At 39.6% G+C, this 16,496-nt stretch overlaps 1 protein-coding gene across 8 annotated transcripts in view; it reads left to right on the top strand.

Moving 5' to 3' along the window:
- Positions 1–3,283: 3,283 nt before the first annotated feature.
- PKNOX2 (PBX/knotted 1 homeobox 2) overlaps positions 3,284–16,496 on the top strand; it is a 3,468,198-nt gene continuing 3,454,985 nt past the window's right edge. For all 8 annotated transcript variants that reach the window (XM_044081208.1, XM_044081207.1, XM_044081210.1 and 5 more), the window contains exon 1: positions 3,284–3,422. The gene's annotated coding sequence lies outside the window, so the exon portion shown is untranslated. The remainder of the gene's footprint in view (positions 3,423–16,496) is intronic.

Here is a 16,496-nt window from a genome sequence, read left to right on the forward strand (position 1 = left end):
CTGGAGAGACTGATATGTATCTCAAAAGATCCCCATGCTATGGAAGACACTCCCCATCTACATGAAGCAGAGTTCATCCCTGACCCCGTTCAAAAGAAATCTTGATCACTAGATGGGAAATCACAAATTAACCCCCAGACTGGCCCCTATGTCTCCAATGGATAGAGTATGACAGTAAGTAAATGAATCCTCAACTAACATACCCCTCCAACACACACACACACACACACACACACACACACACACACACACACACACACACACACACACACACACACACACACACACACACACCAACATTAGCTACTTATTTTATAATATACTCCACCTTATAGGTGTCCAAGGAACTCTGGGAGAAAACTTGTTAGGTTGCAAGTTTAGGCTTGTAAAGACCCTGGTGGTCATTACCCTGGTATGAACCTTTGTACCTATAAACCTATGATGGTTGCTACATTGGCAAATAGGGTGCTGTCAGTCATCATCCCCAAATCCCTTAATGTATTTTCATTTGATAGCAGCTGATTGTCCATAACGTGTGGTTATTTCATATTTTTCTTACCAAAATGGTGTACACTATATTTGGTAGCATTTAGCAGTGCTCCGTTTCCCTTTGGATCACTCAAAATATCCAAATCGTGCTGCATTCATTTTTGTTTTCTGAAGCTAGTTATAATGACCCCATTTGTTGAAACATGCAAAATTGCTAACCTACATTCCTTCACTAGTTAACAGTGTTGAAATAAAGATGTTAATGGGAAAAGCCCAACACTTATTCCTGTGGTATTCCTGTATTTATGCCTCAGTCTGAATAGAAATATGTTATTCTCACTTGACATGTTCTGACATACAGACAGTTTCTAATTGAGTTGATTATTTATCATTTATGCTTTTTTTCTGCATTTCTATTCATACATTGTAAGGAATACAGCAGAAAACCTTGGGTGTATCCAAGAAAATTAAGAAACAGCTAGTTCATGATGCAAAACATGTCCCAGATTGGTTTAGAAATATACCAACTTTGTTAGACATGACCTTTCACTTGAACGTCCAGCCCTAATGTAATGTTTTCAGGAATTTTGATCCAGCTAATTCTTTCGTACATTTTACCTGTTATAATTGTCAGATGTATTGTCCTTTAGAGTCCCTATAGAAAATGCCTTATTAAATTCCAGCACTGGAACCAAAAGTGTCTCCTTCCAGAACTTAGGACATAACCTGCATTTAAATTTTGTTAAAACCAATGTACCAACATTGGACCTAATTTGTCACCAATTCTGAGAAGTCAGTGTTTCTAGGAATATGTGCTATGGGCTGGTTAATAAGCTTTGAGGCTAATAGAGAACGAGTCTTATCATTAAGGAGTTTGAGTAGCAGTGAGCTAAGAAGCACACCACATCTTTACTTGATGGGAAACCATTTATCTTTCTCCATAGTTGAACACTGGTGTTCAGCTGTAGGAAAGAGGGTAATAAAATAGCAGATTTTGTTAGCAGTAGATTGGAAGTTAATGATGGTATTTTTGGTTATGGTAGCTACTAAAGAGAGACTGTATTCAAGCATTAATGCACCTTTACGAATGGCTGACCTGGTGGAGAAGACAGGGGGGTTAGTCCAGAAAAGGTGTGAATTAATCTTTTATCTCTGTTATTAAAATGCATATGAAAGTTAACAGAAGGATCTAGCCATATTTCAAGATACGTAAAACAGCTGACTTTCTGTTTTATGGAGTATTGAGATGCTTGAGGATTACCAGAAAGTCATGGGTTTCATGGAGTCTCTGCCTGGTACTGAACAACATATTTTTTTTTGTTTTGATGGAGTTAAGTATCAGGCTCTTATTGTTTATCCAGTGGATGAGGGAGTGGAAATCATCTTGGGAGTTTGTGTTTTAGTATAGAAAGAGAATGATTAATCCTGTACATAACCATGTTATCAGCATAAAGTAAGAGTGTGAGGTGAGGTAGGTCACATGAAAGTTTTAGAGAATAAGAAGGGGGTTGGAATGAATCCTTGGGAAATTACTTTAATTATAGGGGAATCAAAGAGAATGAACATTTAAGGCTGATGGTGAAGTGTAGATTGAGATCATTTTGGAACTGTGTTGTAGCATCTATGCTGATGTCTATTTCACTGCTTAAATTCTTACAGGAGAATCTCTACTTGAAATGCAGCTAGAAGAATCCTTGCTAAAAATACAAAACCAAAAAAAATGAGAATTTCTTTAAAAAAAATAAAGGAGTGTTTTCCAAAATGCTTGAGAGTATTAAACTATTGGAACATAACAGAGATAAAAGTACTATAGTGAGTGCCATTCTAAAACCTTACACAGAAAAAATCAGTAAAGTGAGAAGTTGAAAAGTTGTTCAAATTAAGTGTAATAGAGTCATCAGAAAGTGAATGGAAAAGCCCAGTAGTGGTAGATTTACTTCAGGAGTTCACTGGTGCAGTATTCCTTACATGTGGGTCTTTGCTTACAAAGCCCCTGTGCATCCAGCTAGCCTGCCAAAGCCCAATAGAAACAGACTGCCTTTTTAACTGCCTTTAGAGGACGTGTTCAGAGGATACAAAAACAGCATTTGTATTCAGTAATTGGCCACATCATTAAGTTGTAAAGTGCTACAACAATTATTCAGGAGTGCCAAGATAAATTCTTTAACAAGACTGACCATAACATTTGTTCTTCACACTTTGATAAGTGCACACTGGCTCAGGGTTTAAGTTGTTTTTTTGTCATCTCCCCTAGATCTTTAATGATGGTATATTTTTTTTACTTCTCCATTTATTTTATCATCCATTGTCTCCATTTATTTTGTGAAGCTAATACTTTTGGAGGGGGGCATTACTACTGCTCACGGTATGTATTTTTGTGGACCATTTCGGAAAATATGAGCATATTTTGCTGAAGTAATCATTTTTACCCAGCTTTCAATCATCAGCATGTGTGGTGATCCAGTGCCCACGTGTTGTTGCTGTATAAACACTGATTTAATTCAGCTGATGCCTTATGGTATTAAAATTCTCTTTAAGCTTTATTACCCAGTAAAATTTTTGCACTATTGAGTATATTCTACGTATTAGAATGTATTAAACTCCTTTGAAAAAATGTTGTCATATCTGGTTTAATATAGGGACTGCACTAATTTATATATTTCCTGTATACACTGATGTTGCAAAGGCCGATTGTTAGGATTTCAGCTTCCTGGTATTACTTGTAGCTTACATTGTTGGACACTGTGCTCTGTAAATAATGCATATAAAACATTACTCCCTCTTATAGGTTTGTCCAATACTTGATGTAACTGAAACTTAACGACAGAACTGCCAAGAAAGTCCAAAGAAATAGGTTACTGGAATTCTGTAACATATGTGGGATATCCACGTCCACAATCGAATAATTTTGGCTCATTTAAAATTAGAATTTGGTAAGTTCTTTTAAATCTTTTGGAGGTATATTTGGTGATTGTACAATGTTAAAATATCCTGAGTAATGCTGTTAGCGATGACAGTAGCCCCTGCTGTGTCTGTATGCTACTTGATATTTAATTCTAAGATTTTAACTGTAAAAAGTATTTTGTTTTAAATATATAACTTCCGATTAAATTTTTAAATTTAAATGGCCACCAATTTCCATGCCTTCACAGTCACTGAAGACATTATCCATGTCTCTGTAAAGTGTCAATGTCAGCATTTTTTGTATAAGTAGATTCTATACTGCAATTGTATTGTTTAAAGTTCTGACATAGAAATTAATTTGATTTGTTTTATTACCTGAAAACTGTTTCTCACCTTGTCCAGTATTGCAACAAAGATTCCTCTTTTTTGTTCTTAAATGTTTTCCTAAAAATTGGCTATCCCATAATATTCAGGAGTACACCATCCATACAGAATGGGGTTTATTTAAATGTTCTTCCTAATTAATTAATTAATTATATTTGTTGACCAGGATAGAACACTGATGTCAATGGCACATTTTTAGGCTTAGCCCAGGGTATGCAATCAAAACAGAAAACAGCAAACAAATATTATTGAATCATTTTAGCTAAGCAGAAGGCTATAACATATTTACAGCAGTAGTAGTAATCTCTGAGAATCATGCTGGGAAGTTACAGTCTTGCTTCCTTTTTGTAATTTCACACTGATTCTTTGAATGGTATAGTTACAGTCTGTTTGACAACTCAGACTACGACCCCTCTTTAGGTGCTCACAATGAAATTTCTTGAGTGTCAGTTGCCTGCAGGAAAAAAAAAACATTGAAAAACATTACGCTGAACAATGTTCTCCATAGAAATTAGTTTCTGATCTGATTTCTAAGTATGTGCCATCGATGATGCTCTTCTTTTGGGGATTTCTCCCTTCTTTGAATTGGTGTGACTATGGAATTGGTATATATAAATTCAGGGGTCATAAACAGGGGTTGTAGTCTGAGTTGTCAATGTATAATTCCACTGCTATTTTAGAGTCACACTGTTTACTTTTGCTGAATTTGAATACTACACTCTTAATTTTGCTGATTGTTTTACTCTGTAAATACTGCTAGTCGCTGATTATAACTTTGTTGGACCACTGTTTCTGTTGTTACCGATGGTCTCTTCAGGTTTGTAGCTCCCTGAGTAGTAGTCAACCCCCCCCCCCCGTTGTCTACCTTAGGTCTGGTTAACCCTCCCCATTTCTGTGTACAACAATTCCTCAAGACAAACATTGTACTATTAGATTTTAACACATTGTTCCATTTGTAAAACAAGCTGTATGTTCATGTGCATAGATTCTTTACAGAATGCAGCCTACCATTTGGGAGGGGGGATGGTTACACAGATCATTGAATTCCAACCTACTTTTGGCACATTTATGTGCTGCAGCCATTTTTAACATCTGAACATTGAATTCTGGTCTTCTGCTCGACACCTCCTCCTGGACTACTTTGTCATTTAAGGATTAAAGGATTTGGACTGTTGAACTGTGTTTTCGTGCTTGGTGTCTTTTTGGAGTTGCGTGATTTTCCTTTGTAGTTCTTACTTTGTTGTTAGCTTTGAATCTGGTTGTTTGCCAGAGAAGACCATTGTCACACTATTGTAGCAACCCAAACAGAGTGCACATTCTTCCTACTATAGTAACACAAATCAAGTGCTCATTTTTCCTACTGCAGTGACACAAACTGAGTGCATGTTCTTCCTACTGTAGTAACAAAAACTGAGTGTATGTTCTTCCTACTGCAGTAACACAAACTGAGTGCATGTTCTTCCTACTATAGTAGCACAACTGGAGTGTACGTTCTTCCTACTGTAGTAACACAGACTGAGTGAACGTTCCTCCTACTGTAGTAACACAATCTGAGTACAGATTCTTCCTACAGTAGTAACGCAAACTGAGTGCACGTTCTACTGTAGTAACACAGAGTCCACGTTCCTTCCTACTGTAGTAACTGTACTAATACAAACTGAGTGCATGTTCTTCCTACTGTAGTAATGAAAGGGAGTGCACATTCTTCCTGCTTACTAACACAAAGTGAGTGCACGTTCTCCTGCTGAAGTAACACAAACTGAATGCATGTTTTTCCGACTGCAGTAACACAAACTGAGTGCACGTTCTTCCTATTATAGTAGCACAATTGGAGTGTACGTTCTTCCTACTGCAGTAACACAGACTGAGTGAATGTTTCTCCTTCTGTAGTAACACAATCTGAGTGCAGATTCTTCCTACAGTAGTAATGCAAACTGAGTGCACATTCTTCCTACTATAGTAACACAGAGTCCACGTTCTTCCTACTGTAGTAACTGTACTAATACAAACTGAGTGCATGTTCTTCCTACTATAGTAATGCAAAGTGAGTGCATGTTCTTCCTGCTTGCTAACACAAAGTGAGTGCACTTTCTCCTGCTGATGTAACACAAACTGAATGCATGTTTTTCTTGCTGTAGTAACACAATCTGAGTGCACATTCTTCTTCAAAAGTGATCATTTATGTAGTTGCAAATGATTTGTGTCCTTTTTTTAGTTCACTGTGTTGTCTCTGCAGTTAGCTACTATGAATATATCACAAATTTACCCTGCAGCAGTATTTAATAGTTTGTTATTCACCTAGGTATACTTTTGACATGACTTTCCTATTTCCTGCAGTTGATCTTTTTATTGTATTTCTTTTTAAGCCAGTAGGTTTAACTAGGAGTAGCCCATCTTCCTTTACCTCTAGGACTTGTGACCAGCAGGACTTGAGCAACTTAGTACTTAATACTTTCCAAAGCCCCATCCCCCAATGGAAAGATGCACTAAAATGGGAATGTAAGATTTCATTACTTTTCATCCCCTTTTTTCACAATTCCATGGAAGGAAGGAAGAACATTTCTCCAGATCTGTTTTTGCTACTCATAACTGCAGCCACATTTAATGGCTGTCTAAGGCGACTGTTTATTTTATAAGGTGTTTCTAGTGTTATATTTGAGTGTAGTGCTAAAGTTATTTTTTTTTCAGCTCCTTTGCCATCCTGATGACTTTTGGTATTTTAATAATTCATTTTAAGGTTTATACCTCATTTTCTTTCTACCAGTTTCATTTTTCTGGAGCCTTCTATGCATATCTTACTCAGCCCTTGGAAATTCTGTATGTGTTCGTTAACTATTATATATACTATGTTTTGTGTTTAACAGTTCTGGGATACAGTGCTCATCATTTTCTTATCTTAGTCTTGTTATTTTGGACATTAATACTGTTTTTGAAAGGAGAACACGTTTTTCCCCATTTATCTTTTCTTTTAAAAGACATTTCCTTACTCTTGTTACATATGTAGATGTTTGTATTCATCTTCCAGGTCATCTCCTTCCTCTCCAGGGTAAGTGAGTTAAACCTGCCCTAATGTCCAGTTTCACCTGGTCAGTTACCATGTACTTAAAAATGTGACCTTGGATTATCCTGATTGTGTTCGACCAATGCACTAGCTATAGTATGATTTCTATGTTCGTGTTTGCACACCCTTTCCCTCAGCTTATGATCATTTCTCACAATGTAAAAGCAGGGGCATTCCACACACTGGGCAAGGTAAACGACTCTCTTTGAATCACAGTTAAAGTTACCCACCACTTTGGATGTCTTTCCTCAAATGGTAAAAACTTACCCTTAGCCACTTACCCTGGAGAGGAAGGAGATTACTTGGGAGTTGATGCTTAATGCAAACACTTGGCCAGGACTTAATGAGTACATTTCAGTTACTTGTATACTTAAGTTGAAATCTTTAACAAGATGAAATAGAGGATAGTGGGGGTGAATTAGTAATATTATTATCATTATTATTATTAATTACTATTTACTATTGTATATATTTTTATTACACATGGACAAGTACCTAATTAGGTAGATTTTTTTAATTTATTTTATTTATTTTACATTTGTTGACTGGGATAATCCGACTGAGCTGAGTAGCCCTTTTTCAGCAGAGGCCCGGGGAAAAAATCTCCACATACATTTACTATAAAGTTTAGACATAAACAATTAACAAAAACATAGGAGATTAAAAAGCATAACAATTAAGAAAAACATAAGCAATTAAAAAGCATAGGCAAATAAAAAAGCATAAGGAATTAATACAATAAAAGTAAGGAAGGAAGCAACATGACCAAAACAACATTATTATAGGTTCATAGGTAAGTACTAGGCTGTCTGCCCAAGGGCATATGTAAGCCTAGCCAGAATGTGTTGGCTTTTGCAACCCCCTTAGATTAGTTCCCTGTGCCTCTGTCCAGCAGAGCCATTAGTTCCCTGTGCCTCTGTCCAGCAGAGCCACTGTAGTGATCCCCAGGGTAAATTTTCTGTTTCCCATCCACTCGTCAAAGTTTATCTTGAATAGTGTTAGTGAGGGGCTCTGCCTAATGTAGATTGGAATCCTGTTCCAAAGCATGGGGAGTCTCTGGGACAGGAATCTATCCCTCCAGCAAGTCCTATTTATCGTTATGGTGAGGTTTAGATTCCTAAAGCATGTGGCTGTGGGAGATTTGTTTTTTTTTTATGGTGGAGCATGTCCATCAATTCTGGGTTGGACATGGCCTTGTATGTCAGGCAGAGATCACCTCTGAGTAGGCAGTATGCAACTGAGTACAGCTGGAGTTTCTTCAGTCAGGCTGCATAGGGCATCTGTTTGGGGCCAGTAATCCTCTTGGTGAGGTACTTCTGTGATTTTTCCAGCTGTTGCAGGTGTCTTGTAAGGTACATCCCAAATGGGGCATTATACTCTGTGATGGGTCTGATGAGTAGAGGGGCACAATAACCTCTTTTGTTCTAGATGCGAACCCTTTTGTGATTAGGTGGGCCACATAGAAGGATTTTCTAACCACCTTGGCAATATGATTATCAAAGGAGAGATTACTATCTACTTGGGTCCCCATATCCCTTATTTCATTTTCTGTATTTAGGGGACTACCACATATGTGGTAGTTCGCGGGTACTTTGTTTTTTCCAAAGGGGATGACTATGCACTTTTTGGCCTTTAGCTTGAGGCCATGATTTTGACACCAGGTATCCGTCTCAGTGAGACCCTTCTGGAGGATGTCTGTATCAGTCGGAGAGTCAGTTATGGCTCCCAGTTTGCAGTCATCTGCGAACTTGGTCAGCCATAGTCCTTCTGTGCTTGCCTGTACCTCTGAGAAGTATATACCGAACAGGAGGGGTCTCAGGACTGAACCCTGGGGGACGCCACTTGTAACCGGTTTAGATTTAGACCTAGAGCCTGCAACTCTCACCGTGTGTGTTCTATCCATGAGCCAAATGTCAACCCATCTTGTGACGTAGGGTTTATGTTCTGGCTGGTGAGCTTGTCTATAATACCAGAATGGGAATGGTGTTGAAAGCCTTTGCGAGGTCTGGGTAGGCTGTGTGGATTTCCTTTTCCTCGTCTAAAGCCTTGGTAACTGTTTCAAAGGGTTTACTATTTATTTATTTTTATTTATTTTATTTATTTTACATTTGTTGACCGGGCTAGTCCAGCTGGATAATTTCCATTTTCAGTGGAGGCCCGGGGAGAAAAGCTCCACAATTAAAACAAGGTTAAACATTTAAGCAACAATGCATACATTTTAGTGTAGTAGAAAATACAGCGAAAAAAAACAGGTAAAAAACAAATAGCCTAAGCTATATATTCATATTTTTTTTTTTAGAACAGTACAGTAATTTAGTCATTTGAAATAGCAGGGAAAGATAGTGATTTTTACGTAGGGAGGTATGGCTGAAGAGCGAAGAAGTCATTTAGTCTGGATTGGTACAGGAGCAGAGCCAGAAGTTGTTAAGATGTAATAGAAGTTGTTTTTTGAAAAGTTGAAAAGTTACTATCAAAATGTCAATCACCCATCGTCGAATGTACATACCGTTGATTCCTTTATGCGAAAGCCATAATGCTGATTCCACAAAATAGCGAATAAAAACACCAAATGTCAACATTTCTGACCGCTCCACACCACAAAACAAGTGCTACCATGGGTCAAAAGGGGGGCGAGATTTTGCATTTCGGAATATCGGTGTTCGACATTATCAACAGTCACAGTTCGGAGTTTGCGTTAGTGGTTTCGGCAAGGGGTGATCAACATTTTGATAGTAAACCGTTTCAAAGAAGTCCACCAGGTTTAGGAGGCATGATCTACCCTTAACAAAGCCAAACTGGGTAGGGTCCAATGTTTGGAGGTTCCCAGTGTCTCTGTTAATGAGTTCCATGATGATGCGCTCCATAGCCTTGCAGACCAGGCTAGTCAGGCTTATAGGGTGATAGTTCCCGGGGTCCATTGTGGCTCCACCTTTGTGGAGTGGGATAACTGTTGCTGTGCGCCACTCTACGGGTACGTAGCCTGTAGAGAGGCTGAGTTTGAACAGTGTGTTTAGGTGAGGGGTTAGTTCATTTTGGAGTTTGTGTAAGACACAGCCTGGGACACCATCCAGTCCCATTGAAGCTGTGTTTATATCCAATGAACAAGGAGTAAGGATACATAGTAGTATTAGTTGTAGCTATACTTCAGGTTTGTGTGAGGGAGGTGAGAGATGAGTGTTTTAAATAGTGGTGTAAGGAGTATGCCTTCAGTGTAAGGCTGTGAAGTCCAGGTGAAGAAGTGAAAGCAAGACAGAGCTAAAGGTAAGAAAAAGAGAGAGGAGGACAGTGCAGCAAAACAATGTAAGGGGGAGTTGGAGGATTGTCTTAGGGATAGTAGTGTAAGATTAAGGTGGGAGAGAGCTGTGGCAGGACCAGTGGCTTTTTAGGTATTCCTTAACGGCTGCTTTGAATTTTTTAGGGTGATTGAGGGACCTGATTTCTAATGGCAACCTGTTCCAAGAGATGGTAGGATGGTAGCTAAGGAGGTTACGTCCCTGTTTTGTCTTAGGTTTATAGATTTGTAGGAGGTTTTGGTCTGAGGTGCAAAGTGATCTAGTGGGAGAATATTGAGAGATGAGAGTTGATAAGCTGGGGCAATAGGAAGGAAGATATAGAATGGAATGAATAATTTGGAGCTGAGAGAGGAGGAGCTGGTGAGGTAATTCAAGCCAGTTTAAGTGTTTTAATGAGAGACAGTGATTTGATTTATACATTTGATGTGTTGCAAATCTGGTTACTTTGTTGTAGGTTGATTCTAGCTTAGTAAGGAGAGAAGAGTTAAGATTTGTGAGGATTTGGGAGCTATACAATAGACTGGGTAGGAGGTAAGTATGAGAGAGGGTTACTTTTGCTTTGTTTGTTAGAAACTTCTTGTCTCTGTGTAGGAGATCTAGTTTTAGATGAGTCTTATGGATACAGTTATTAACATGTAAGTAGAATTTGAGTTGATCGTCTGTAATCACTCCAAAGAGTTTAGTGCTGGGTTCTACTGTGATAGGGGTGTTATTGAGAGACAGCATAGTGAAAGTAGGTTTAAGGTGATTAACATTTTTAGGTAAGAATAGTAAGAGATTTGTTTATTTTAGGGTTCAAAACAAGCTGATTGTTAGATAGCCAGGTCTCGACTGAGTTAAATGCTGCCTGAGGGACAGAGATGAATTCAGAGGGGGTGTTGGCTATGGTGATGGCAGTAGAGCCATCTGCATATTGTACCAATGATGACTGAGGGCATGAAGTGTAGAGTAGGTTAGTGAAGATATTCAAAAGTAATGGGCCTAGAATGGAGCTTTGAGGGGCTCCCATTTTAACTGGGAGAGAAGGGAAGAGAGGAGTGAGCCATTTTACAGACTTTAAGCGGTCAGTGAGATACCTGGAAAACCAGGCAACAGTAGAAGTGAAGAAGTTAAGATTAGTCAGTTTAGTCAATAGAAATGAGTGAGACAGTGGCAAAGGCCTTTGAAAGGTCTAGGAACAGGCAGGAGATGAGTTTATTATCTCTAGCTAGAGAAATAGTATTGAGGAAAGATATGAGGGCAGTAGTGGTACTATGTTTAGGACAAAAGTCATGTTGTGTAGGTGTAAGCAGGTTTTGCTGTAGTAGGTGTTGCATGACTTGCTTGTGCATGCATTTTTCCAATACTTTTGAGAGAGGGGATAAGATTGCTATGGGCCTGAAGTTAGCAACGTCTGAGGAGTTACCTCCTTTGTGTATAGATAGAGTGTAAAATTCTTTCCAGATCGAAGGCACCTTTGACTCAGAGACAGAGCAATTTATCAAGATAGATACTGGGAGTGCAAGTGAGTCAGCTGCTAATTGTAAGAAATAGGAAGGAATATTATCTAGATGTAGAGCAGAGTTTTAATTTAGAGAGTAAAGATTTAGTGTAACTAGTAGGGACAGATTTGAGAGAGAACTTATTAAAAATTTGAAATAGGTGAGAATTTGGGGAAGTTAGTAGTACAGTTATTAATAGGGTTAGTTGTGTTAGTGGCAGAGGGGTCCGTGGTAAGCAATTTATAAATGGATTCAATAAAGTAGTTGTTAAAGATGGCAAAAGTTTCTTCAGGTATCTTGTTAGGGCAGGGACTGGGTGAAAAAGGGTTCCCGGGATGAAGTATTTGGTTAATTGAGTTCCAGAATTTGTTGGGGTTTGATCTTTGAGCAGTAGGAGGGTTAAAATAGAATTACTTTTATATCTCTAATGTGTTTGTTAGATTTCTGTATTCTTTGTACTTTTGTAAGTTGGTGGGAAGCTTGCTTTTCACCCATATATTCCACATCCTGTCTCTAGATTTCATTAGGGTGCAAGTAGCATTAATTAGCCATGGAGATATTTTTGACTTTGTACGGATTGTATGAAGAGGGGTACGGCTGTTGAGAATATTAAAAAAGCTAGAGATGAATGAGTGAACTGCTTCATGTAGGGGGAGTTGGGTAGATTAGACCAGTTTATCCTAGAGAATAGGGATTTAAAGGTCTCAGAGCTGAAATTAGTTGTTTTGTGGCAGGTTATGTATCTATATGGTCTGGTAAAGTGGGCAGTGCATCTAAGAATTTGTACTGGGGCATGGTCGCTTAGGGAGTTAGATAAGGTTTCAGAGTTATGGTATTTGCAGGTATCAGAAATTAGTATCCAGTCTAGTAGAATACTAGGACTACTTGAATTGTTAAAATGGGTTGGTTCAGATATAAGTTGTGTAAATCCATGTGGGTTAATAGATGAGATAGCAGTAGGAGAGCAGAGGGTTAACAAGTTAATATTTACATCCCCGAGGAGGATGGTTTCATTTGAAATGTGTTGTGAAAGATATGAGAGAATATTTCCAGTACAGGAATGTTGTCCCCTGGAGGAATGCAAATGGCTACTACAGTGATACTAGTGAAGTTATTAAGCTGTCAGAAGTTCAGCAGGAGGAAAAGGCAGGATGGGTATGTTAGAACAGGAAAGAGTGAGTTGGTTGGACTAGAGTATGGCAACTCCACCAACCTTTTTCTTTTGGCGATCAAGACGAATGATATATTCAGAAGGTAATATTTGTTTGTCAAGGTGTTGAGGTTTTAGCCAGGTTTCTTTAAGGGAGATTATATCTGGGGTATGGTAGGCAACCCAGGCATGGAATTCATGTACTTTTAGTGCACTTCTAATGTTCATTGAGTAGAGTGAGATATGTTTTTTTTTGCATGTAGGGTGTGCTACTATAGGAGTAGAAGCATCATTGGTAGGGGAATGAGGGTTGGGACCTGGATTGGGGTGAATGTCACCTGATAGGAGTAGGAGCATGAGGCCAAAAGAGACATTTTTGTTTGCATTGGGGATAGTAGAGTGTTTTTTTAGTTTTTTCTTTGGGATTGCTAAAATGGAAAGGAACGATTTTGATCTTGGGAAGAGGGGTATGCAAAGGAAAGATGGCTGAGCAGACAGGAAAAGACTGCAGAGAGGGTGAGAAGATGTCTGCATCAGTATTTGTAGGATCTTTATGTACAGGAGTGAAGTGGCAGTTATAAGAAGTAAGACTGTAGAGAAGAAGTAAGGGAGGGAGAAAGAAGAGAGTCATTATATGAATGAATGTAAAAAGTATTAAAGCTAGGGGTGTTAGTGCAAGAGTAGAAAGGTTGGTTATAGTTCTGGAGCTGTAAGAGGGTGTGAGCAGATTGATAGTAGTCAACAGTGAGTGGTGGTCAACAGAGGGAATTTTTAGTATTGGTAGGAGGCAACAGGAGGTAGGAGGAGTTGGGTGAATTTAGTGTTAGAGGGAGGACTTTGGGATCTAAATGAGGATAGAAAGGAGTGGTTGTAGAGGGTTGGGTGTGTCTGAGATGTTTGGTATAAAGGAAATGATACGGGGTGGGTGGGAATCGAGGTGGATAGAAGAGCGGAGTGAGCCCAAGCGTGAAGAAACTGACCAGCAAGTCCTGCGTTCTACTATGCAAAGAAAAACAATCAGCAAGATACTGAGAGCTCTTGTTCAGTAAGCGGGTAGTAGCATAGGCAGGTGAGAGAAAAATTATAACCCCAGTGTAAGTTGTCAAAAGGGACCAAAACCAACTATAAGATAAATATTTCCCACTGTCTTAGAAAAGGAACCAAAACCAAGTAATGTAATGCTACTGACTGAAATAGGGGTAATACAGTGTATAAGTAAATGTAGGCACTGCTTTAAAACATCCAGTGGTTACAGTGTAAAATAAGGTCAAGCAGTCCGCAACACTGATTGCGCAGTTAACACAGGTAGTGCAATAATAAGATGGAGAGCTTCAATGGAATGCAGTAAGGTAAACCTAATGATGGTATCCTCTACTTGGGAGAGGAAACCACCAAGAAAACAGACTTTTAAGGCTGTGAAAAAATTAGTCCTAGTAAATTACAAGGTACCTGTGCTCAGAAAGTCCAGCAGGAGGGTCGGGTGCAAACTACAGGGAAATTGGGGGTTGTGGGGGGTATACAGTACTCGGCCTGGTTGGTGTGCATGCCACAAATAGAAAAACAGGGTATGCAAGAAAACAAAAACTGGCTCATTACATAAAAGGGAAATGAAACAAAATATACAATTTATTATACAGAAATCTGTTAGTTTCCTGTAGATTATTTAGTTTAGTCCTTTGTCGAGGGCAGTATCCTTAGCAAGAGACTTGGGAGGGTGCTGGTTTTTGGTTTGCTTCTGGGAAAATAGTAAAAGAAATATAGATCCTCATGGACATACCCAAGGGAATAATTGTATTATACAGAAATCTGTTAGTTTCCCGTAAATCTTTAGTTTAGTCCTTTGCTGAGGGTAGTATCCTTAGCAAGAGGATTGGGAGGGTGCTGGTTTTTAGTTGGCTTCTGGGAAAATAGTAAAAGAAATATAGAGCCGTGGCACACCAACCGAGGTGATGCTTGGCTTTCGTAGTATGGGGAAACAAGATTTAAAATATATATTATAGGATCATAGATGGTTACTAGGATATTGGCCCTGAGGCCCTTATTAGCCTAGCCAAGAGTTTAGCCCATGTTTAGACAAATCAGCACCCAATGCCCCTGTTCAGCAGGGACATGTGTGGAATCCCAGGGGTATATTTTCTGTTTCCCCATCCAGTTATCCAGGTTGCACTTAAAAAGGGGTAAAGAGGTACTCTGCTTGATGTGAATAGGGAGTCTATTCCATAGGTGAGTGAGTACCTGGGACACAAATCTGTCCCGCCAACAAGTCTTGTTGATGTCACAGACCAGGATGAGGCCACGTGTGCGGGTTACTGGAGTGGAGCTTGACTTGTGGATATGCAGCGGTCCCATCAAAGTGGGGTCCACGATCACCTTGTATGCCAGACAGAGGTCACCTCTGAGGAGCCTGAAACTGAGTAGAGGGATAGGGCTTTTAGCCTGTGTATGATAGATGTTTGAGGCCCTGGATTCTCCTCGTGAGGAACCTCTGTGGTCTCCCCAGCTGTTGCAATTGCTTTGTGAGGTACATGCTAAAAGACTTTACTTATGAGGTGGGCCATGTAGAAGGCTTTCAGTACCACGGAAGCAACATGGTGGTCAAAAGTCAGGTTGCTATCAACCTGGGTGCCCAAATCCCTCATGACTGATTGAGTGCTTAGGACATTGTTATTAATGTGATAATTTGTGAGGATGTCACTCTCCCCAAAGGGGATGATGATGCATTTTTTTGGTATTCAGCTTGAGGCCATGTTTCTGACACCAGTCATTTGTCTGAGTGAGACCCTCTTGGACGATGTCCACATCACTAGGGGAATTGATGACAGCACCCAGCTTGCAGTCAGCTTTTTTACTACTAATTTTGACTACATGGGTTTTGTCAGTGAGCCAGTTTATCTATCAGGCAACATATGGATTGTTGCCTAGTTGAGAGAGTTTATCTATTATGCCCGAGTGGGGAATAGTGTCAAAGGCTTTGGCCAGGTCAAGGTAGGCGATGTGCACTGTCTTCCCCTCATTCATGGATCTGGTGACTCTCTCAAAGTAGTTAACCAAATTTAGTAGACATGACCTCACCTTGACAAAGCCAAACTGTATGAAATTGAATGTTTGGAGATTGCCATTGTCCTTGTTAATGAGGTCCATGATAATCCATTCCATGGCCTTGCAGATCAGGCTAGTTAGGCTAATGGGTCTATAATTTCCCAGATTGGTGCAAGCTGACAGTGACTGTCCTCCACTCTGTTGGGATGAAGCCAGTACTCAAGCTTTGGTTGAATAGGGTGTTTAATGGTGCTGCAGGTTCCTGCCTGAGTTCACGTAGGATGCAACCTGGGATATTATCGGGTCCCATGGAGGCTGTACTTTTTGCCTTTGAGAGAGCAGTGATGACCTGTTCCCTAGATATAAGGGGAAGGAGGCAGGTACTGAGGGTGTCCTAATTTACTGATGGGGGGCAGAGGGAGGCAGGTACTGAGGGTGTCCTGATTTACTGATGGGGGGCAGAGGGGTGAAGTTTTCACTGAATCTGTCAGTCAGCAAGTTTGCTATATCTATGGCATTTGTATATGTGGTGTCCTTGACCACCAGTTCTGAACAGATCTAGGTGCTTCCTTTGAGGTTGCGGGCATATGTGAAGAAGGCCTTATGGTTGTCTCTAGTAGATGTGGTTAATTTGGACTCGAGGTTTGCTCTGGAGGATTTCACTAGTGCTCTTACTTGCTTGTTCAGGCTAAGGA

This window comes from Protopterus annectens, chromosome 8.part0, assembly GCF_019279795.1.
Source record: "Protopterus annectens isolate FY-2018-M chromosome 8.part0, PAN1.0, whole genome shotgun sequence".
Lineage (NCBI taxonomy): Eukaryota > Metazoa > Chordata > Ceratodontiformes > Protopteridae > Protopterus > Protopterus annectens.